The sequence below is a fragment of the Narcine bancroftii genome, chromosome 3, assembly GCF_036971445.1.
Source record: "Narcine bancroftii isolate sNarBan1 chromosome 3, sNarBan1.hap1, whole genome shotgun sequence".
Lineage (NCBI taxonomy): Eukaryota > Metazoa > Chordata > Chondrichthyes > Torpediniformes > Narcinidae > Narcine > Narcine bancroftii.
Window position 1 is genome coordinate 139,435,598 of NC_091471.1, and position 24,004 is coordinate 139,459,601.

A 24,004-nucleotide genomic window follows, 5' to 3' on the forward strand; every position below is an offset into this window, starting at 1 on the left:
AGCTAACCAGGCCTCCATTCAAACTGTGACCCTCACTGCAGGAAACCCGGACATCAGCAATAGCAAGATGAAGGTCATGTTAGTTCTTTTATAATCCAAACCACACTCACATCAGTTTATATCATAATTTACAGAGAGATAAGAATACAGTATAAAGGCAAATATTTATAATAGTCAGTGGTTTCAGCAACCCAGATTATTTATTAAACTTATTTTGTGTCAACAAAATAAGAAAATGTCTAATAAGTGAGTTTTCAAAGGAGCAGGGAACATTTACCTAGAAATCTCAAAACTTTTGTTGACTATCACTGAAAATCCACCAATAATGCTTAGCAAGGATTAAGGTAAAAGAGATTGTAGCAGGTCGTGAGCAAGCGCAGCAAAAAGACTGGATCAACAGGCTGTGAGCTCAAGTATCATCACTGGTTTATTTTGAATTCCGGGCTGAAGCCTTTAAGCCCACCCTTGGTCATACCCCTAACGTCCCGCAAGCACATACACGACTTTCCGGTCTGGACCAGAAGTGACAGTGTGCATCGCCACACAACCCACCTCCCCAGAACCAGCACCAATGGTCTCAGGACACGTCGGGGGTGGAGAGTGCTGTTCTGGCCATGTTGGGTTTCCATGGAAGCAAGTTGAGTGAAGGGCTCATTGGACTTACCGAGGGGCACCGTGTAGAATGTCTCAGCATGGATTAGTTAGCTGCCCTGAAGGTCAACAAGTAGAGAGTGCCCCTGGAGGAAATCCACTGAAGCGAGTGTGAAGGACCATTGGAATGTAGTATTGTTGAAATGTTCAGGAATTTGCTTTTTTCCGAAGTTTCTTGTGGTGGTGTTAATAGCAGCATGCAGGGAAGGGGCGTGGGGTTGCTTGCATGTCTCAAGCGCTGTAAGGGGTATGACACTTCTCTCAGTCCCCGTGTCCATGAGGAATTTGTGACCTGAGATGCTGTCCCAGATGAGGAGAAGGCTATTTGGTCGGCCAGCCACCGCAGCCACTAACGGCACTGGCCCCATTGTTTCCTGGGAAATAACATGGCTGGCGGCACCTGCATGCAGATCCCCCCAATGTTGGTGGTAGAAGCATCATCTGGGATTGGACCACTCTATTTTCTGATGGGGTGGGGCCTACTCATGTGTTGGACTTGATTTGGGCATTGTCCTCTGTGATGGCCACACGACACGGTTAACTGAGCTTATGGCTTCATGCTTGGAATGGTAGAGAACATCCACTCATACCACAACCTTGTGTGGGTCACTGAAGTCCGCGTCAGCCAACAGGAGTCTGATATCTTCAGGCATCTGCTCGAGAAGCGCCTACTCAAACATAAGGCAGGGCTTGTGGCCTTACTCGAGTGTGAGAATCTTGTCCATGAGGGCAGAGGAGGACCTATTGCCTAGGTCATCCAAGTGAAGGAGTCTTGTGACCCTTTTGCATCATGAGAGGCTGAACATGCTAATGAGGAGGTTTTTTAGAGCCATGTATTTACCTTCCTCTGGTGGCACCTGAATGAGGCAATTGACTGGTGAGGTGGCTTCCTGGTCGAGGGAACTGACAACGTAGAAGAATCTCGTCAAATTGGAGGTTATCTGTTTGATCTAAAATTGAGCCTCCATTTGACTGAACCAAGTGCGGGGCCCGTTTGTCCAGAAAGTTGACAGCTTCAACGCAATGGTGCCTACAGCTGCTTGTTCCATTATATCGAGCCTTCAGCACGTGGAGACTCATCGGGGTCACCAATGTTGCGGGTAGTGAGTGAGCACAGTGAAGAGACTGAGACAATAACCTGTGAGCTCTCATATCCCAAGTGGTTTATTTTGAATTCCGCGCTGCAGCCTTTAAGCCCACCCTCAGTCCTGCCCTTAATGTCCCGGCACTTGCATTCTGAGACGCAAGCACATACACGACCTTCTGGTCTGGACCGGAAGAGACAGTTCCACGATGCCATCCTTGCCATGTCTGCCCCGCCTAACAAGCGGGGTCGGTTCGCCAATGCAAACATGTGTGTCACCACAAGATGATTATAAGAAATGGAGCATAGTGACACAGAAGAGTAGTGGCATATGTTTGAACCCATCAATTCTAGGACAGTGCTAAGCTACAAGTCAGGGCGGTATGGATAGCATAGTGGTTAGCACAATGCTTTTACAGCACTAGTGACCCAGGTTCAAATCCAGTGCCGTTTGCAAGGAGTTTGTGCATTTTTCCCATTGTCCTCTGCACAATTCTTTTGGCATAGTGGTTAATGCAACGCCTTTACAGCGGTAGCGATCAGGATTAGTGTTGAATCCTGCACTGTGTGAAAGGAGTTTGTACATTCTTCCTGTACCTGCATGGATTTTCCCCTCACACTCTGCTTTTCACCCACCATTCAAAATATACCGGGGTGTAGGTTAATTGAATGTATATGGGCCAAAATGGCCTATTACCATGCTGTATATCTAAATTAGATATAATAGATATCTAAATCATAATTCCATTTCAGTGTGGGAGCACATATTGATTATGTGTGTGAGTATTAGAAGCAAGTCATCATCTAATGATAAAACCATTGGCAAGTTGGATTTCTTCTGAGAAATATTAATTAAACTAATTAATTTTGCAATATTAACTGCAGAATAATGATTCTTAATAAATCCAGCCTGATCTAAATGAATTAACTTTGGTAAATAGTTAGCCAACCAGTTTGCTAAAACCTTAGCTACAATTTTATAATCAACACTTAATAAAGAAATAGGTCTACAGGATTCAGTTTTTAATAGATCTCTATCTTTCTTAAGTATAACTGTTGTAATAGGACTAAAAAAAAATCAGTAAAGAATGAACCTCCATTGCTTGTTTCAAATCATCCATCAAAAGGGGCATTAATAAATCTTGAAATGTATTATAAAATTCCAAAGTAAATCCATCTTCACCAGGAGATTTCCCATTTGGCATAGATTTAATTGCTTTTATAATCTCTCAAAATATGAATAGAAAATCAAATTCCTCACATTCTTGATTATTCAGAAAGGGTAACTGGAGTTGAGCTAAAAAAAATCATCAATTTTAGTGTCATAATTTTCAACTTCAGATGTATGCAATTTCATATAAAACTCCTTAAAAGCATCATTTATATCTTGAGATTTGTATGTCATTTTTGAACCTTTCCTAATAGCATTAATTGTTCTAGAAACATATTGTGTTTTCAATTGCCAATTCTTTATGGGCTCTCTCACCTAATTCATAATATATTTTTTCTTGTTCTTTGCAACAATTTGTCCATTTTGTAAGTCTGCAACAAGTTATAATGCATTTTTAATTAATTAATTGTATCTTTTTATCTGTCAATTTCTTCTCACAACTTTCTCTAAATTCTCTATCTCCTTCTCTAATTTGTCAACTTCCCTAGAATAGTTTCTTAATTTTAGTCGAGAAACTAATAATTTGACCTCTTAAATATGCTTTTAAAGCATCCCACAAAATAAATTTACTGTCAACCGCGTCAATATTTATTTTCAAATATTGCTGTATTTGATCACTTATAAAATTGCAAAACTCAATATTTCTCAACAATGAAGAATTGAATCTCCATCAATATGTAGTATTTATTCTTTCAAAACCTATCAGCAGAGAATAATCTGACAATATTCTGCTCTTATATTCAGCAGATATTATACAGCCCTTCAGTTGAGCCTATAATAAAAAGAAATCCATTCTAGAATAAGAATCATTTCAAAAACAATAAAATGAATAATCCCTCTCTCTAGGATTTAATCTTCTCCAAATATCAATTAAGTTTATTTTTTTCATTAATGATAAAACTTGTTTTGCCATTTTAGTTCTAGTCACCATTTTTAGAGATTTATCTAATAATGGATCCAAACAACAATTAAAATCTCCACCAACCATTACATTTTTATATGCCTGTGCCAAATTAAGAAAAGAATCTTGAATAAACTACTCATCATCAACATTAGGATCATAAGTATTCATGAGAGTCCAAAATTCCAAATAAATTCAACAATTTACATCAAGAAATCTACCCACTTAATCATTAATAATTTTCTAATTTAAAAGGCAACTTCTAATTAATCAAAATAGCAAAACCTCTCACTTTCAAATTGAAAAAAAGCTATACCTGACCAACCAAATCTCTTTTTAACTTTTGATGTTTCTACTCAGTCTCTTGTAAAAATGCAATATCTACTTTCATTAGAGAAGCCAAAACCCCTCTTTCTTTTAATTGGATTATTGAGCCCATTAACATTAAATGTCATAAAATTTAAATTAGCCATTAGTATGTTTAGTACTGTAAACATCTAATCCCTGCCCACAATGGTAGGACTCTGATCCACAGTTACTCTTCAAAACAAAATACATCCCTACAATAAAGAAAAAAAGAAACCAAATCCACTTGCCCCGAACAGAGCCATCAAATAAAAAAACAACAGCAATCTTCAAAATATCAAGTATTTAGCTGCCTCCAAGTCTCTATTAACTTGATCTTCATCAATATCAATCAGTTCAAGGCATTCCACCTTCTGTAAACCATTTTTATTCTTGAGTCAACTTCATTCATTGAGAGAATTGATCTTGACTCTCTTTTCGTCTATTATCAGGCAATAAATTAGCAAATAGCAGAGTATTATCTTCATTAGCATGGGTGGGTAAAGCAGAGAGCAATGATGGGATAGCTCTTTGGGGTGTTAATGTGAGGGCAATTGTGGGTTATCAGTATGGGTGAGCTGCATGGTGGGTTGTGTAAGGTCATTATACTGCTAAATGCTGTCTGTGGGAGTTCTGTGGAGCAGAGTGGGGATAGCAAAATAGGCTTTTGAACAAGGTTGTCAGGGTTGGGAGAAAATGTGCAGGTTAATATGGGGGAAGCTATGCATGGCAGAGCTGAGGATCAATGTGGTCAGATTGTACCTTGGACAGTGAGGACAGTCAGGAGGGACCATGTGTGGGATGGACCACATGTGGGGTGTGGCAGTGTGCGTGCAGCCAGGGGGCAGATGTTCAGTGTGAATGAGGGGTGGCTCTGTGGGCAGTTAGTCTGTAGGGGGTGATGAAGGGTTCAATGAGTTAATGTCGGGAGCCGTGATATGTTCAGGAGCTTGTGGAGGGGAGATATATCAGAAGTCTTTGTGGGCATCAGTGTGGGGACCTGTTTGGGGTTAATTTGAGAATCAGTGTCTGGTTCCTGTGCGGAAGGTCCTCTGTGGGGTTAATGTGTAAGGGGGTATTAAGGGTCACGATAAAGACCAGTAAAGTGGCAAACTCAGGATCACTATGGGTGTGAGTGGGCTGTGTTGAGACTCAGAATGGGGTATAGAGAGGATCCTGAGAGGCAGAGAAGAATGATCATGTCAGTAGCAGTAGCAGAAGCAATTCAAAGATCGAATTTATTGTTAGAGTAGACACATGACATCACATAGAACCCTGAGTTTCTTTTACTATTATGGGTGAGGTTAGAATTCCGAACCGTTTGTGTGTCCATGGGATGGGTAGCATAGAGAGTCATTTAGGGAGTTGTTTTAGAATAATATGAGGGTCAGTTGTGGAATACTAGTGTGGGTCAATGGTAGGCCGTGCAGAGACATCATTATGGAAGAGCAGTATGGGAAGCAATGGGGGCAAGTAATGGATGAGTCAGTGTGTGTGTTCAGTGTGTTACACTGCAAGTGAACTTCACAATGTGGATTTTCAGGAATGTAGAGTTTTAACTTCAGCCCTAGCTGTGCTGAATATAATTAACATTGTGGCATGTTGAGCATTGAAGATAAAGATATTGTTGACAGTTCCTTGTGTACTGATTGTGGTGATGTCACAAGTAATTTCACGTGCATTATTCTTTATGATGTGTTTACAAAGATGTTGCGTTTGGCTTCACTTGGTTTCTAAATGCACTTGTTCTATTCCAACTTTGGTAATATTGGACCCCTCTAATCCTGCCTTTGGTCACAAAATCCATTCTTCAGGTTACTTCTCTGCATCTAATTATTCCTGAGACCAGAGCAGGAATATCTCTGTTACTCTGTTCCTCACTCTACAAAATGCTGCCAAGTATTTACAACACATTCATATTTCCTGCATGCATCTGTAATTTATATTTTGAACATGAAAATCACCCATTGCTGTTAAAGTGGGATTCTTCCTGATGTCTGATCCTGCCCTCACAATTCATTGAGTAAACCAGCACTATTATAAATGCTAAAGGAAGGATCTATAACTTTAGAGGATAGGCACAAGAGGGGCCTGCCATCCATTAATCTTCCATAAACCTGTCTCCGTCCAAATTTTTTGTTGGTCACATTTAACCTGCTCCTCACCTTCTTTCCTGCCCCCTGTGCTTGCTGATGAACATCGACTCCTACTCCAATAACACCTCAGTCTTTGAGATTCTCAATCCAATTTGAAAGACTCCATAGCTTTGTCCTTCTTTTGCCCCTCCACCCTGCTCAATTTGAATTTTTACTCATTCATTTTCAATTGCCAGTAACTGGTAGCAAAATGCTCTCAGCTGCCTTGGACTTATAAAGCTTGCTGCCTCGTTCCCTTCTCTGTCTCTTTCAATCGTCCTTTAAACTGCCACTCACATAAAATCCCATATTGATTGAACATGTGCATATTTAGGATATTTCTTGGTCAAAGTTAACCTTCACTTAGCATAAATCAATCAATCTCAGATTCAAAATTAATAATTTCCTTTCCATTAATGAGTTTGAGGTACCTGTTATTCTTCGTGTGCAATTGATTTTTCATAAAATGTGTTTCTCCAATTTTTATGCAGAAAAATCTAGGTCAATACTTCCAAGTTTCTCTCCATCTAATTCTCACTTATAACTTGAAATCTTCATTCAAGTCATCCCTTAATTTGATAATCTCCAATGAATTCAAGGCTAGTTTATATTATATTAATTCATTTATATTTACCTATTGGATTCAAGTACCATTCTGAAAAGTCTGTACTGCTCTCCATACAAACCAGATGTAATTATTGTAAGAGATTATCCTAAACACAGGACAGATGTGTGAATTTAGGTATGAAATTGTGGTGGAATAACATCTAACCCTGAACATTGCTTTTGTCATCACATACTCCAATATCCTCATGTAAAAGCAGGGAAGTTATACCAAAGCATTGGTCCAGCCTCAGATGAAGCATGGTATTAAATTCTGGATACCTTGTTAGAACTATATGAAATGATGGACAGAGTGGAGAGTGGAAAACTGGGCCCACTAGTGGAGGAATCGAGAACTAAAGTAATAAAATAAATGGAAAAGGAATTAATAATGACTCAAAGAAATACTTTTTTACGTACAGTATTGTGTGGTTAGGATCTGGAATGCAGGAGCAGTAGATGCGGTGCAGATAGGTTTCTGTAAGACCATCAAGAGGGAATTGGATATTGATATGATAATGATAAATTGCAAGAATATGAAGAAGGGAGCCATGGGAGGGAACTAGAGCCTTGTTTGGTAGAGAGCCAAAACCCTCCTGATAAAATGATGAACAATTAGTTTTTTGTGGTGTGACTATGATTCCATAATAAAGACTACCTCTTGATTAGTATTTATGGTTTAAAATTTGCTCTCAGCCAGGACAACTCATTAGGTACACAGAGCCATTTACTTCCATGGAACTGTGCTGATTTAAAATAAGTAAATCCCTGGTTGACAGATACATAAACATTAGGCACAAAACATAGTTACGTTATGTGGTTTATGGGTGTTGGTCGTTTGAAGCAGAGACCAACCAGACAGAGTAGGCCTCTCACATCCACTCATTGCAGAGGAGGCAGGTTTTGCCATTTGATGCCAGCACTAATATGCTGGAAAACAACCTCCAAACTTTGCAAAGCTGAGCACTTTCAGTGCAGCCAAAATAATCCACATCAGTTAGCTAAGTGGGTCAGTTATGTGGTCTGGCTGTGCAAGAGCTCTGTGTACAGTTCCAGTGTCCTTAATGGTTTTTTAGGTGGTGCTGAGAAGGTTCACCAGGTTGATTCCAGAAATGAAGAGGTTATCTTATGAATGGAGACTGAGCATATTTGGACAAGGCACATTGCAGTTTAGAAGGATGAACGGAGATACAAAACATTATATAACCATATAACAATTTACAGTATGGAAACAGGCCATATCGGCACTTCTAGTCCACACCGATTTACGTGAAACTCCACTAGTTCCACCTACCCACTTTCATGTCCTTAACCTTCCAATCCCCTCACATCCATGTACTCTTCTAACCTCCTCTTAAATGACAGAATTGACCCTACCACAACTACTTCTTCCAGTAGATCATTCCACTCAGCCACCACTCTCTGAGTGAAGAAGCATCCTCTTGTATTACTCCTAAAGTTTTTCCCCCTGTCCCTTAACCTATGACCCCTTGTTCCAATCTCCCTTACCCTCAGGGGAAAGAGTCTATTCAAATCTACTCTATTCCCTTCGTCATTTTAAATACCTCTATCAAATCCCCTCTCAACCTTCTATGCTCCAATGAATAAAGTCTCAGTTTACTCAATCTTTCTCCGTATTCAAGATACTGAAATACAGGCAAAATTTTTGTAAACCTTCTTTGCACCCTCTCTACCTTATTTATATCCTTCCTATAATTTGGAGACCACAATACTCCAAACATGGCCTCACCAATGCCTTAAACAGTCTCAACATCACCTCTCAACGCCTATATTCTATGCTATGATTTATAAAGGCCAGCATAGCAAAAGCCTTCCTCACCACCCTATCTACATGGGAATCCACCTTTAAGGAAAGCTGAACTGTTATTCCAAGATCACTCTGTTCCTCTACATTCCTCAACGCCCTTCCCTTCACTGCATAAGTCCTATTTTTGTTATACTTCCATTAAATGAAGCACCTCACACTTATCTACATTAAACTCCATCTGCCATCTTTCAGCCCACCTTTCCAAACAGTCCAAATCCTTCTGTAGTCCATGAAAACCCTCCTCACTATCCACAACTCCCCCTATTTTTGTATTGTCCACATATTTGCTCACCCAATTTACCCTTTCATCTAAATCACTAATATAAATGACGAACAACAAAGGACCCAACACTGATCCCTAAGGCACACCACTCGTCACTGGCCTCCATCCTGACAGACAGTTGTCCACCATGACTCTCTGGTGCCTATTTTCCAGCCACCTTTGAACCCATCTGACTATCTCTATATTAATCCCTAGAACCTTCTGAACCTTCCTCACTAACCTTTCATGCGGAACCTTATTGAAAGCCTTACTAAAATCCAAATAGACCACATCAACTGCTCTACCTTTATCAGCATTTCTGGTCACCTCTTCAAAAAATTCAACAAGGTTCATCAAACATGACTTTCCCCTCACAAACCCATGTCGGGTATCCCCGACCAATCCCTGCCTTTCCAGATATTTATACATATTATCCCTAAGAATTCCTTCCATTAGTTTCCCCACCACCGATGTCAAACTTACTGGCCTATAATTGCTTGGCCTACACTTTGCACCATTTTTAAACAACAGAACCACATTTGCAACTTGCCAATCCCACGGCAACACACCCTCCTCCAGTGACCATTGAAAAATCACTGTCAGAGCCTCTGCTATTTCCTCCCTGACCTCCCTTAAAGTCCTGGGAAAAATCACATCAGGACCAAGAGACTTATCTACCTTTATATACCCCAGAAGTTCTAAAATCCCCTCTTTACTGATCCCTTTCTTTTCCATAACTAACTCTTTTATCTCACTTATCCTACATAATTCAATATCTCTTACCCTCATGAACACCGACGAGAAGAATGTATTCATTAATCTCTCCCATCTCATATGGTTCCTCACACATTCCTCCACTCCGATTTTCCAGTGGACATTCTATCCTTAACTTTCCTTTTGCTATTCACATATTTGTAAAAACCCTTTGGATTTGCTTTCACCCTATTTGCTATAGCCGCCTTGTACTTTAATTTCTCTCTTAAAGTTCTTTCTACAATCTATGTATCATTCAAGCATCTCATCAAATCCTTTGCATCTTGTAGGCCTCCCTCTTATCCTGAACCAACTTCCTAATCTCTCCAGAAAACCATGTCTCCTTTAAATATTTGACTTTGCCTTTTGTTCTGACAAGAACATAAAGATACTGCACTCTCAAAATCTCACCTTTCAATGCTCTCCAATTCTCCTCTACGTCAACTACTCCCTGCAAATTCCTTCTCATCTCTTCAAATCTGGCTTTCTCCCACTCAAAGACCTTCATCTTCGGACCAGACCTATCCCTTTCCATAATTAAGCTGAAACTATGAACTAAATAAGAGAAGCAAAGAGGTTATTTCTACTGGCAGGTGAGGACATAGCCTCATAATTCAGGGAGTACATGGATGTCAAAGATAAGGAGGAACTGCTTCTCGGTGGAATTCTCTGCCCAAAGAGGCTGCCATGTTCAATGTATTTAAAACAACAATAGAATGGGTTATGAGGATCCGGCAGGCAAAGAGAGTTCAATCCACTGCCAGATCACCCATGATCTTACTGACTAACAGAGCAGGCTTGACAGGCCAGATGGACAACTCCTGCTCCTATGTCTATTTCTTATGTTCATCGGACTCCACTTCATTATCACTTTAGCTGCTGATTGATAGTTGCTGGTTGCTTATTTCCTGACCCAACAGTCATTGAAGTCTTCAGGTGCAACGACTGATAGATTGTGTCCTAAGTGAAGAACTCAGTTGTTCCCATACATTCTTGTTGAAATTACAGCAGGGCTGTGAGAATGAGCAGAAGGTGTGCTGATCTATAAGAACTGCTAGGAATGGGAGAAGTTAGAAGGAAGAGGCATTCCAAGCAGTAAGACCAATCTGTACAGCATAGTCAGTTAGTTTCTTTAGCAGGATGCAGAGGGTGGGATACGTCCACTCAGAAATCTGTTTGTCTAAAAATATAGTTTTTCCTTAAAGTTTACATTTATATGATATAATATGTTTATATGGTACCACTAACAATATCAGTTGAATAATTCCATTTAAATGTAATTTTTAAATTTTAAATGTAGACATACAGGCCATTTCAACCCACAAGTCTGTGCCAGCCAATTTACATTCAATTAACTTACATCCCCCGGTACATTTCAAATAGTGGGAGGAAACTGGAGTCCCTGGGGACTCACACAGACATGGGGTGAATGTTTACATTTGTAACAGACAGAGCGGGATTCAAATTCCAGACATGATCGCTGGTGATGTAAATGCGTGGCGCTAACTGCTAAGCTAACCATACCGTCCATTTGCTTACAAGATTTACATCAAATGATATAATGTTAATTTTTCTTTTCCTGCATACATGCAAGGTGCCTGAGATTGTTATACTCCTTCAATCCCCTCAGTGTACCCTGGCAGGAGGTCCTGAAACTAGCTTTCTCCATTGAAACATTACATTGACTAGTCCAAGAGATTGGTCCTGAAGCTTGAAAAATGATGGTCTATAATAGTTGGTTATCATCCCTTATATTTGGAGACCAGCAGGCTTCAGATAAACCAGTGGAGATCTTTCACTGAGTTTCATAATCTGCAAGTGACACTTTGTATTTTCCTTAGTGTATGTCCATGGAAAGCAGCCAAAAATCACTAGGATGAGCTTGACGAACACCTTTGAATCTCTATCTACTTTTTCTTGGCAAAACCACATTCCAATGGGCAATCTCAATGAAATCTGCATCCTGAAGTAGCCACACTTGCAATCTCAGAACAGAGGAGATTGTGGTTGTCTTCATTTGAAGTCCTTTGCAACATCTGTAGCTCGCTATCAGTGGTTGTATGATGTGGAGTGGGATGGAGTTGAGTTGTGGCTTCATTTCCTTTTTGGCAATGAGATGAAGATGGAACAAGTGTTATTTTTGATAACGGACTTCCTTGTGGCCCAGTTTGCCAATGAGAGCACAGACTCTGTCTAGTGAGCATTGCATAATAATTCCTCCACATACTAGACATAAAGGAGCTCTGGAACTCTACCTGGAGAATAACTGCAGAAGGGAAATCATGTAGCCTTTATCCTAAGAAACAAACAGAGCCATCTACATCTAATTTAACACCAATTCCAGAGCATACAGATTAAAAAAAGAATGAAGGGAATGTTCTTTGACTTCCATTATTGCAGTCAGAACTGGAATTTTATTTGAGTTTTCATCATTGCAAAGATATCCATATCTACCCATCTGGTTCAGGGCTGACCATACCTTGTAATCTAACTTTGTTTTCCATAATGACTCCCATTCTGCCTCAAATTCAAAAAGATGTACAATTTAATAATGCTTTCTGTCAAAAGACAACAGAATCATACTTAACAGAACCCTGGCTATTCATTTGGAACAGCACCTCAGCATTCCTGGTGGTCCTTCGGAAATGCTGATGCACTGCCTTGATATTAAAGTTCTTACATCATCAAATTCCTCCTTAGTTTCACACCTCTCTGCTCCATATTTTCATCAGTTTTTTATTAAACCCTCTTGAGATTTCTTATTCTGGTCTTTTGAGACTCCCTGAATATCTATCAAAGCCCAGACACTTTGCACTTCCCTTCACACCCTTCCAACACTCTATACAATTTTCATCTTTGAACTTATTTTTGTCAGAGGTCCTTCTGTCTATTAAGATAATCCCACCAAAAAATAAATAATCCTCTGTGAATAATCCTTCGGCAGCTTTGCTTTGTTAAAGGGATGACGTGAATTGAAGTTGTTTTTGTTGTTGTTGTTGTAATGTCCTGCAAATGCTGATGAGGTTGCTTGGCAATACTTGTACAGAATTCCATTGCATTAGATTCCTCCATGATATTAAAAGTAGATTTTCTGGCTTGCCCAACAAATATCAATGCAATGCATAATGCACATAAATCTTAAGTCTCCATTCCCACTGAAGTTACAATCTAAATTCAATGCACCTTTCATCATGTGTGACTACTTCCTCTTGGGATCTGGCAACTATATTACCTTTGCTCCCTGACCTTGCTGCAAATCAAATCCCCAGTGCCTCAGATCCCACTACTAAGCTATCCTTTAAATCTGGAGCATGCAGTAAATGTCCATGAGGATCTTCTCAGAGAAATAGAGCCTCATCTTGATCTGTGGTGTACTGGAATACTGAGATTCGAGAGGTTTACCTGACCAGAGGTTTTCTACCACTCTCTTCTTGGCTCATCTAGAGCTTCTTCCCTCCACCTCTCTTCACTATTACGATGGTATTACACTTCATGGCGTTTTCACGCTTCAATTCGGAACAGATTCTCTGGTAGGATAAGGTAACCAGACACCTTCTTCATAAAAGTCCATGAAGGAGGCTCCACATGGACTGAGCAGTACCGGATGTGGACTCATGCGGGTGATGGACTCCCATGGGTGAATGCATAATGGAGAATTTAAAAATCTGAAGTTGAGTTGAGGAATGAAGGGGTGAGACATTCATTAAAATTTAAGGGGCTTTAAGTATAAAAAGTTTGATAATATATGATTTAAAATAAGTGTAGAATAAGAGATTAAGTGAAGAAAAGGGCAGAGTTTTATAAGAAAATTAGGTCGATCATAAGTTGTAGGCTGCAACTAGACCCACCACGGTGAAACATGAGCTGTAGGCTGCCACAATGGGCTGTGCCCACCCCATCGTGAGCTGTAGGCCACTATTCCTGGGTTGTGCCTGCCACTGGATGTAGCAAAGGAGTGACTTGCAAGCTGTGCCCGCCACTAAAATGGCCTTGGAAAAAAGGTGAATTTTGGTAAGAAGATATCATCCCCAGAAATATCCGCAACTAAACTAATCTCAAAAAAAGTATTAAAAGTATAGAGAAGTTGATGGGAGAAAAGGGAAATAAAATGAAGAAAAGTAAATGGGAATTAGTTATTTTTGAGTTTATGTGGCCTCACAGAACCATTTGTAGATTTGAGCTGATGAAATACCAATTGTTGAAGCATGCCAGCCAGCTGAAGTCATCTGAACAAACCCCTACTGAACACATGGACCATGACTTCCAGGCCAGGCAATAATATGTAGAGAACATAGACAAAGACCCTGGCCAGAGGGTAATCATTTAGTTCAGAATGTATATCCAGTGTGGAAGCAAAAAAGAAGGACCTTTTTAACCCCATATTTGATGAGATTAAAATATTCTTTCATGTTTTTTGTACATTCTTTGCAATGAAGATGCTAATATTAATCAAACCTGGCAAATTTCAGAGGACTTTTTAAAAAATCGCAGTTGTGATGTCTTCCCTTGCAACAAATTGGAAGATGCGCTGAACATCAGGCCATGTACAGCAAGAAGGACAAATGGTAATTCAGGTAGGCTATGCCAAGAAGATGGGAGGCAGTGGTAGTGGTCACAGCAATCAAAGGAGAGATGGCACCTATGGGGAAAGCTACTCAGGAGGGTACTAGAGCCAGAGTGCTGGGAGGAGCAACTACAGGAGAATGATGTCTAACTCTCCCTAACAACCTGGAAGATGCGCTGTAGGCATGAGCAACAAAGGCTTTGATGGTAGTCAGATCCAGATAGGAGAACTCAGAGAAGACTGGAGGGCACCAGTGGTTGTGCACCGACGTGGACATGAGACATTGCCACAACATCCTCAGCATCTCAACGAGCGCAAGCTGCCACTAGAGAGAGCTGCAGGATGTGAGAATAGCAGAGCAAGAGAGAGAGGGGTGGAGGCTGGTCACTCTGGGGAGGGGAGAGCTGAAGAGAGCTGTGTCCCTGGGGAAAGGAGCAGGGCAGAAGAGCGTAAGCTGCGTAAGTGTGAGCATACACAAGAAAGGTAATTACTAACGATTACAAGACTATGGCTGCCCTGGCTAAAGGCATTGAAAGAGAGCGTGCTATTCTCTCATTTGTATGACAATGAAAGAAGTGATATTTTTGATGCAATGTTCCAGTCATGTTCAATGCCCTCCATAATGTTTGGGACAAAGACAGTTTTTTCCTTTATTTGACTTTATACTCCATAGTTTCAATTTGTAGTCAAACAATTCATGTAATAAAAGTGCACATTCCAGATTTTATTCAAGGTCATTTATATACATTTTGGTTTAGAACAGGACAGTATAGCCCCTTCGGTCCTCGATGTTATGCCAACCCATACCTTCCTTCCTTCCTTTAAAAAAGTATTAAACCCTCCCTACCTCATAACCCTCTATTTTTATTGTATCCATGTGTTTAATCATGTAGAAATTACTTTTTATACATAGTTTCCCCCATTTCAGGCCATCATAATGCTTGGGTTATTTGGCTTCACAGGTGTTTGTGAGCATCCAGCTATGTCTAATTGCTTCATTAGTGCAGGTGTAAGAGAGCTAGGCTTTTGATCACTTTTGAATTCTGTAGTTTCCATTTTTAAACATGAGGATCAGAGATCTGCCAACGAAAATCAGAAACTATTGAGGCTTTAAAAAAAGAATAAAACTGAAAGAGACATCATCCACACTTTAGAATGACCAAAATCAACTGTTTGGAACATCATTAAATAGAATGAACATACTGGTGATCTCAGTAATTGCAATGGGACTGGTATTCCAAGGAAGAACTCCTCTGTTGATAACAGAAGAATTCTCATCATAATGAAGAAAAATCCTCAAACCTATGTATGACAGATCAGAAACACTCTTCAGGGGTTATGTGTAGATATGTCAATGACTACTGTCCGCAGAAGACTTTAATGAAAAGAAGTACAGAGGCTATACTGCAAGACGAAAACCATAGCAAAGGTGGTATTCTTTGGATCTTGAGCAGTTTCTTTATGCCTCTGCACTTTGCTCTTGCCTTCACTCTTGGTTAATCTTGGTCTCATCTCTCCACAAGGCCTTTCTTCAGAATTCTTCAGGCTCCTTGAAATAGTTTTTGGCAAACTGTAATCTGGGCATCTTTTCTATGGCTAACTAAAGGTTGTCATGGATGTGTACTTTCGTTTGTCGGGAGCGGTGTTGGTCGCCACTAATGATGTAATCGGTGACAGGCAGGAGTAATAGTGAGCATGCACAGGCATGTTAAGCATCAGAATACAGGGGATGGATCTCAGACACAGGAGGAGGAGAGTGAGAGCATCAGGACCGCCCGTGTGGCAGTGAACCATTGAGAAGGTCAGACGAGTTTGGCTGGGTGGTGTTTGGGGAGTTGAAGAATGCAGTGTTGTGTCTGAAGATAATAAAGTCATCTCCATGCTGTGGTAAAATAAATGAGTGAGTGTATTTTTAATTGTTTGTAAACTGGGGTAAATCAGTGCCGTTACAAGTGGTGACCCTGTGATAATGAAGTTAAATACCTTAGAGCAGTCAAATCAAAGTGAAGATTCCCCCCGCCCATTTTTTTTATTAATAATGCACCAGTTTGGTTCATGATCCACGAGGCGTGCATTTCTGCCCTCGGTGTGACAAGTCAGAATGTGAAATACGGTTGACTTGTGGTGCGTCTTCCAGAGCAGATATCTTGTGAAGTGGAGGATATCTTAGTGGAGCTGGATGGTAATCTTCCTTTCGACATGTTTAAGGCTCCTCTGCAGCATACTCAGTCATATAAGGAGACTTGTATTGCCAAATTACTAGCTGATGACAGCATAGCCAATGGGCAACCATCAAGATGGCACAGGCTGGCTGGAACAGACCCTGTTGAAGGCAACTTTTGGAAACAGGTTCCTGCTATGTTTACCTCATCATGTTCAAGGATATTTATTGAGTCTTTTCAATGTCCACCCTCAATCAATCATGCAGACCTCGTTATGTCCACAATGAAGATTAGAAGGATTAGCTACTTCCTCTAGTCAACAGGAGCAAATGGAGCTGGAACAACTGCTTACTGCGCCTTGTGAAGTGCCAGCACCTTCTCAATTGAAGATAACTGAGTTGGAGCAGCAAATGGTACCACTGACTACATAGGTCCAGGCTTTGGGCATGCAACAGAATACCTTTGGTCTACCTGGTTGGAATCGTGATGGCTAAGGACGTAGAAGAGGTGACAGACGGCATATTTGTTGGTAGCATCAGAGATTTGGTGCTGCTGCCTGGTCCTAACAGCTACCTTGCAACTTCTACAAATGGCAGCTGGGGAATGACTAGACCCAGCAGTAGAGGCAACTGCTGCCCATGGGCACATCAGCTACCATCTTTTCCTCAAAGACTGTTTCAATCTTTTGTTGTTTCTGATACACAGATTTCAGTGGTCCCTGATATATCATATGATCTTTCAGCTGTAAACACTTCTCATATTCAAACATATGGCCTGAGGTCACTCATGTTGGATTTCAGTCTCAACAATCCTTTTTGGTGGATTTTCAGGGTTGCAAATGTGGCAAATTCCCATTTAGAAGCAGATTTCTTGTCACATTTTTCTTTCTTGGTGGATTTGAAAAATCACTGGGTCATGGACCACAGCTCTTTACACGTGAGCTGCATCTGTCATCCCTCTCATGTCATCAGCCGCCTGATAAGCCTTCATCCTGGCTCCTGCCCTTTCCAAGCTTTAATGTGTTTCCCTTGCCTAGTGAACCCATCATATCATCATATAGACTTTAAAAGTACAGTAACCCAACATATAGAGACTCTGAATCCTCTGGTGGTAGCGCGGGCTCGTAGATTACTCCCTGGACCATCTAGAACTGTGAAATCAGAATTCCACCAAGATTTGGGCATAGTTCAGAGATCTGACAGCTGCTGGGCTTCATCGTTATACATGGTTCAAAAAAATCTCTCCTAGGTGTTGGTGGCCTTGTGGTGATTATTATGCTCTGAACAATTCCCCAGTGCCTGAACTAAACAACATTTCCCATTTTCAAGAGGATGAGCCAGACATTGCATCGCCTGTCTTGCAGTATCATACAAGGTCGGGCTGAACTATCAGTTTTCCAGACCATTATGTAATGGGACAGTTCCAATCAGTCACCTCCTTGCACGGCTGAGGGGTGGGGGTGGGGGGGGGGGGCTGGTGGACGTGTCACCTAATCCATACTTACCTTTGTTGGGAGCTGTGCTGGCTGCCGCTGATGATGTAAACAATGCAATGTGCATGAGTAATAGCATGCCTGCACGGGTGTGTTAAGCTTCAGAATACAGGTGATCGATCTCAGACACAGGAGGAGGAGAGTGTCAGGATCACCCATGTGAACCAATGAGAATGTCAGAGGGGTTTGGCTGGATGGTGTTTGGGGAGTTGAAGAATGCAATGTTGTGTCTGAAGATAATAAAATAAATCAACTGCATTGTGTGCTGAAAGAAACGTGTGAGTGTATTCATTAAATGTTTATAAACCTCGGTAAATCAGTGCCTTTACAAGGTTTGCATCGTGCAATTATGCCTCTGTTCTTTTTATGAAGTCTTCTGCAGATTGTAATCATTGACATTATCTAAATCTGCCTCCTGAAGAGTGTCTCTGACCTGTGAGACATGCGTTTGGATATTTTTCTTCATTATGATGAGAATTCATCTGTCATAAGCAATGGAAGTTATCCTTGGAATTCCAGTGCCTGTGTGGTACTGACAAGTATCCAATATCTGTACCAATTTTGTGTATGCCTGGTGGGGGGTGGGTAGTTCAAAACTGGAGTAGGAGAGGGTACCTCACTGCAGGAGGAATTCTTGCTATAAATCCTATTGACATGAATTTAAAGAATTGCTTGAGGTCATGAAACTGCCATCCAAATTGGCAGGGCAAAATTTGCAGCACAAGCGAGGTACTGATCCAGCATCCTTGGTGGTGACCATGCTGACAAGGTCATGAAAAGAGCAGCTGATAGATCTGGCAACTGGCAAGAGTACAGGCCTCATGCAAATCAAGCAGTGCTGGTAGAAGTAAAAGAGGTCTGCAAGATTTGATTGAAGCACAAAGGCCACACCAATTGGTGAGAAACAAGATTGGAACACAAAAGGTGCACCCTGGACAAATGTGTAGGCCTGTGGGGACAAATTATGATATGGAACTGTGTAACGCTGAGCTTGTTTATACAGTAAGTTTGCAGAACAGCTCACAGAGTGAGACACTCCGCAAGGGGGAGACGATTAATTAAATTTGCAATCATTGGTTTATACTGAAATTGAACAATACAATCCTGATATGCCAAATTTGTCAGAAACAAAGAAAGGAATTCCTAACACACCAATCTCTATAGTGGGTAAATTTACTCACCTAGTAATGATCTTTGTAGATATGGTCGACCAGTCAGAAGGAAAATGCTATTGCCAAGTAAATAATTGACAGTTTGTCAAGCTGGGTTGAAGCATTTCCCACCATGCTTGCGGACACCAAAACAGTAGTAAAAGCGCTTGCAACAGAACTTTTGCAAAGGTTTGGAGTGTGTCAGATTTTGAGAAGTGACAATGCGTCTCATTTTACAAATGAACATACAGATGCATTGTGTAAAGTTGTGGGAATTTCAAAAGCTCTTGTGTGTATCAATAAAAATCAGCTGGCATAGTACAAAGATGTAATGATAGCTTTAAAGCTAAACAGGCAAAAATCTGCAGACAGACTGGATTAAATTGAGTACACAGCTTACCATTAGCACTCATGGCCATGAGAAACAGTCGAAATAGATGTACCTATTTAACTCCGCATGAGATGGTTACTGTGAGGTTGATGTTAATGCCAAAGGCCAAGACCAGTAGCAATTAGGTAAGCTTCAAAGTCTTGAAATAAGAACTAGGAAAGTACTTGAAAGGACTAATATTGGCTGTCAGATCTGTTTACTCCCAGGTACAGGAAGCATCAAGAACCCCCATTAGAAGACACTGAGTGCTAATATATGTGAAAAAGTTTAAGAGGAAGTGATAACAACCCATGTAAATTGAGCCATTCCAGGTGATCCTATCGACACCCACTGCAGTCAATATAAAGGAGATACAATCATAGTTTATCTCATTCTTTGTCAGAGAGACAAACCAACATGGAAACAAGGAGACAAAGCTTAAATTTGTGGGTTTTTTTGTTCTATAATTTATGTTTATTGAGTATAGAAGGGTCAGGTCACTTGTTTGAGTGCTACTGGGACTATGCAACTCAGTATACGACCTGTCACATGGTCAGGTGGTCGGCGACTAAACCAGCTCCCCCACCAGGCTTGCCTGGTGCAGAGGGTGGCAAGACACCCTGCTGGATGAAAAACAAGACCAGTCAAAGGGCAGATGAACCCTCTCTTAGGGTTAATGACTATCCAGCAAATATGAGCTGTGAAGCCCAGAAAAGGCATTCCTTGCATCAAAGCTTGGTCTGGCCATTCACTGGAACAGAACTTCCCCAGCCTTCTTGGCCCTCACCATGCCACTGGATCCAGGAGGAGATGACAAGAGGGTGGGTCTGAACCTGTGCAACCTCTACTCACCGAAATCCATTCATGTACACGATGTTCCTTTCTGAGGAGTGGGGTATCCTCACAGTGCCTGTCGGATCGGCCTGTTCAGCCACTCCAGTACACACATATCAAATCTCACAAACTGACTGAAAGGAACCATTATCATCCTATGGGATGGAGAGTCAGAAGGAGAGTATAGAGGCGGGTTGTGGAGCCCCATTTGGAAAAGGGAAAAATTGGGACAAAATGGCATCTGTGGGAGTTTAATGCAGAGGACAAGTCTCCATTTTAAGAGAAGAAATTGGAGAGGATAGCTGGTGAAGATTTATGGAGTGGCTAAAAAGGGAACCATAGGGAATGAAGCAGCATTTATGGTTTACAACCATCCAAAACATAGGGGTTACACCAATCCTACAGACATAGGAAAATTTAGTGCCTGAACTGTCACAGGGAGATGGCTCAATTCCATAGTATAGAATTATTCCATTGGAAAATGGCTCCCTGGGGAGCCATGCTAATACAAATCTTGATCCCCACAGTTGCAGTCTTGGACATGGCTGTTTGAGGGTACACCATACACCATGTGCAAGAGCAATGTTGGCCTGCTGGAAAGGAACAATGTGTCTTGCCACCCTCCGCACCAGGCAAGCCTGGTGGGGGAGCTGGTTTAGTCGCCGACCACCCAACCATGTGACAGGTAGTACTGGGTTATATAGTCCCAGTAGCACTCAGACAAGTGACGTGACTCTTCTATATTCAATAAACACAAATTTATAGAATAAAAAACACAAATTTAAGCTTTGTCTCCTTGGTTCCCAGCTGGTGGGTCTCTTGAACAGTGATTAAAATTAAGTTAATTCAACAGGATGAAGATAAAGGGGAGCGTGTCTACCTGTGTGATTGTACGGACAGGAGAAAGGAGACTGTCATGTTTAATGCTGCTATTAGCAGGACTTTTATTTTGTAACCACTAGAAGTGTGCCCGGGGCTTTTATGTTGAAACATTGGGACACTCAAACCAGAGTGAGGCTGACAACCTATGGTGGATGCAGAACCTCACATGTGGACCATGAAACAATGAACAATCAGTGCTGAAGCTCACAGAAAACTGTAAACCTGGCCTTATTCACAGTAGGCAGAAAGCCACAACATGGTGTCAGAGAAATAAGGAACCCACTTGGGAAAAAAAGTAAAGGAAATAATGGAAGCCTTTGGTGTCCCTACCCCAAGGTTAGACTTGGAATCACCCATCCTACCTGATGCATGGTGGCGATTCAAGCAGCATGCCAAGCTTATGTTCACAGGCTCGCTTAGAGGGAGAACAGAGGAGGAGAAATGCAGGTACCTCCTGCTGTGGATCGGGGACAAAGGACGGGACATAAGCAACACTTGGACAGTGATTGAGGGTGATGCAAAAGTGCTCAAAACATTATGAAGGATTTTCATCATACCTCACGCTGAAATCTAATCCCATATTTGCCAGGTACAAATTCCATGGGAAGCAGTGAGTCAGTCGAGCATTTCGTGACTGAGCTCAAACTACTTGTTAAAGACTGTAACTGTGCAAATAGTGAAGAAATGGTCAAGGACCATATAGTATTCACTGCCAACTCACCTAATGTAAGAGAGAAGTTGGTTAGTCAGGGGCCAGAGCTCATGCTAGATAAGGCAATCTAGCTCCTATGAGCTAGCGCAGGTGCAGCTCAAGGCCATGGCTAGTGACAGCACTGAAGTGCAAGCAATACATCACAAGACAGGAAAGCAAGGCACTGTAAGAAATGCCAGTAGGCAAAACAAAAGCCCGAAGACATTTAATAAAGCATGTAGTGCGTGTGGAGGACACCACAACAAGCTAGCAGAATACCCAGGAGAGGGAAAACGGTGCTTAAAGTGCCGAAAACTCAAACACTTTGCAAGAGCATGTAAATCAAAGTCCCATACTCCAAGCAGAAAAGGACACAGAGATGTTCACATGTCGAAAAGGGGAATAAAGATTTTGACTCAGAGCTGTTTGTGGACACTGTTACATCAGAGAAGGAAGATGAGGATAATGCGCATGCAGGCACAGGTCTGGGACTACAGAATAAAAAAAATGACATTCAAATTGGATACTGGAGCACAAACGAGTGTAATACCTGCAAAAGACTTTTAAAAGCTCATGCCCAGCACACCACTAATGACTGACAAGCATAAGCGACTTGGCTACGGGGAGCATCCGCTGAAAGTGAACAGTTTCTGCAACCTGGTAGGAAGATACAAGAATAATTCAACCAACCAGAAGTTCTACATCGTAGACTGCAACGGCCCACCCATCCTAGACTACAGAGTGTGTAATCCCTGGGACTCATCAAGGTGGTCTATGTGGTCACTGATACCAGTGAGGAAGAGTGCAATGTACTGAGTGAGTGCGCAGATGTTTTCAAAGGCATCGATGATTTCCAGGGTGAGTGAAGTTTCAGGATAGACCCCAGCGTAGCATCAGTGGTTTGCCCACCACGGAGGGTACCATTTGCCCCAAGAGAACGTTTAAGAACAGAGTTAGACAAGATGGAAAGGGACAGCATAATCTGTAAAGTGACTGAGCCTACCCAGTGGGTTAATGCCCTGGTAACGTGTGAGAAGCCAAAAACACACAAGCTAAGTATGCCTGGACCCATGGCCTTTGAACAAAGTAATATTATGGCTATACTATCCCCTACCCACACTTGAGGATGCAACATCCAAACTGGCTGGGGCAAAATACTTCAGCATCTTAGATGCAAGGACAGGCTATTGGGCTATCAAATTCAGTGAGGAATCGTCCCTGCTGATCACATTCAACTCCATCTATGGCAGATATTATTTTCTCAGACTGCCCTTCAGCATTGCGTCTACCAGGACGAGTTCCAGAGGAGGGTAGATGAAACATAAGAGGGCCTCAGTGGAGTGGATGACATCATCATGTTCAGAAAGTCAAGAGAGGAGCAGGACCATAATCGCAGAGCCATGCTCAGCCGGACTGGAGAGAGAAGGGTGCAGCTAAATCCATACAAATGCTGCATCTGTGTGTCCAAAGTGAGCTACCTCAGACATACACTTTCAGTCGATGGCCTGAAACTAGACCCTTTCAAGGTGAAAGCCGTCAAGGACATGCAGCCACCAGAAAATGAGGGAGAGCTGGAGACGATCCTCGGCATGATGAATTACCTCGCCAGATTCACTCCCAACTTGGCCAAGGTGAGTGCATCACTCAGACATGTGCTAAGTCGTGACACAGAGTTCAAATGGGACGCAAACCATGAGAAAGTGTTTGAGCAGATGAAGGACATGATCACATTGGAACCGGGGCCTGTGTTAACCTATTTTGATCCTGAAAAGGAAGTGACACTCCAAGCGGATGCGTCGATAAAAAGCCTGGGTGCAGCCATCAGGCAGGAAGGCAGACCAGTTGTATATGATTCAAAGCTGCTTAATAACATGGAGCAAAACTACGCCCATATCAAAAAGGAGCTCTATGCAGTCCTATACGGGTGTAAGAGATTCCACAAAATCACCTACAGGTGACATGTAACTGTGGAATCAGGCCACAAGTCATTAGAGACAATACTCCACAAGCCCTCCCATCACCACGTTAACAGCGCATGATTCTCGCGCTGCAAAAGTACAGCATAACACTCATCCACAGGCCGGGCAAAGAGATCCCAGTAGCCGACACACTGCTAATAAAATCC

General features: G+C 41.6%; 1 long non-coding RNA gene across 3 annotated transcripts in view; it reads right to left on the reverse strand.

The window, feature by feature from the left end:
• The window catches only part of LOC138756245 (uncharacterized), a 165,865-nt gene that overhangs the window by 137,197 nt on the left and 4,664 nt on the right, over positions 1-24,004 (reverse strand). The window lies entirely within an intron of this gene.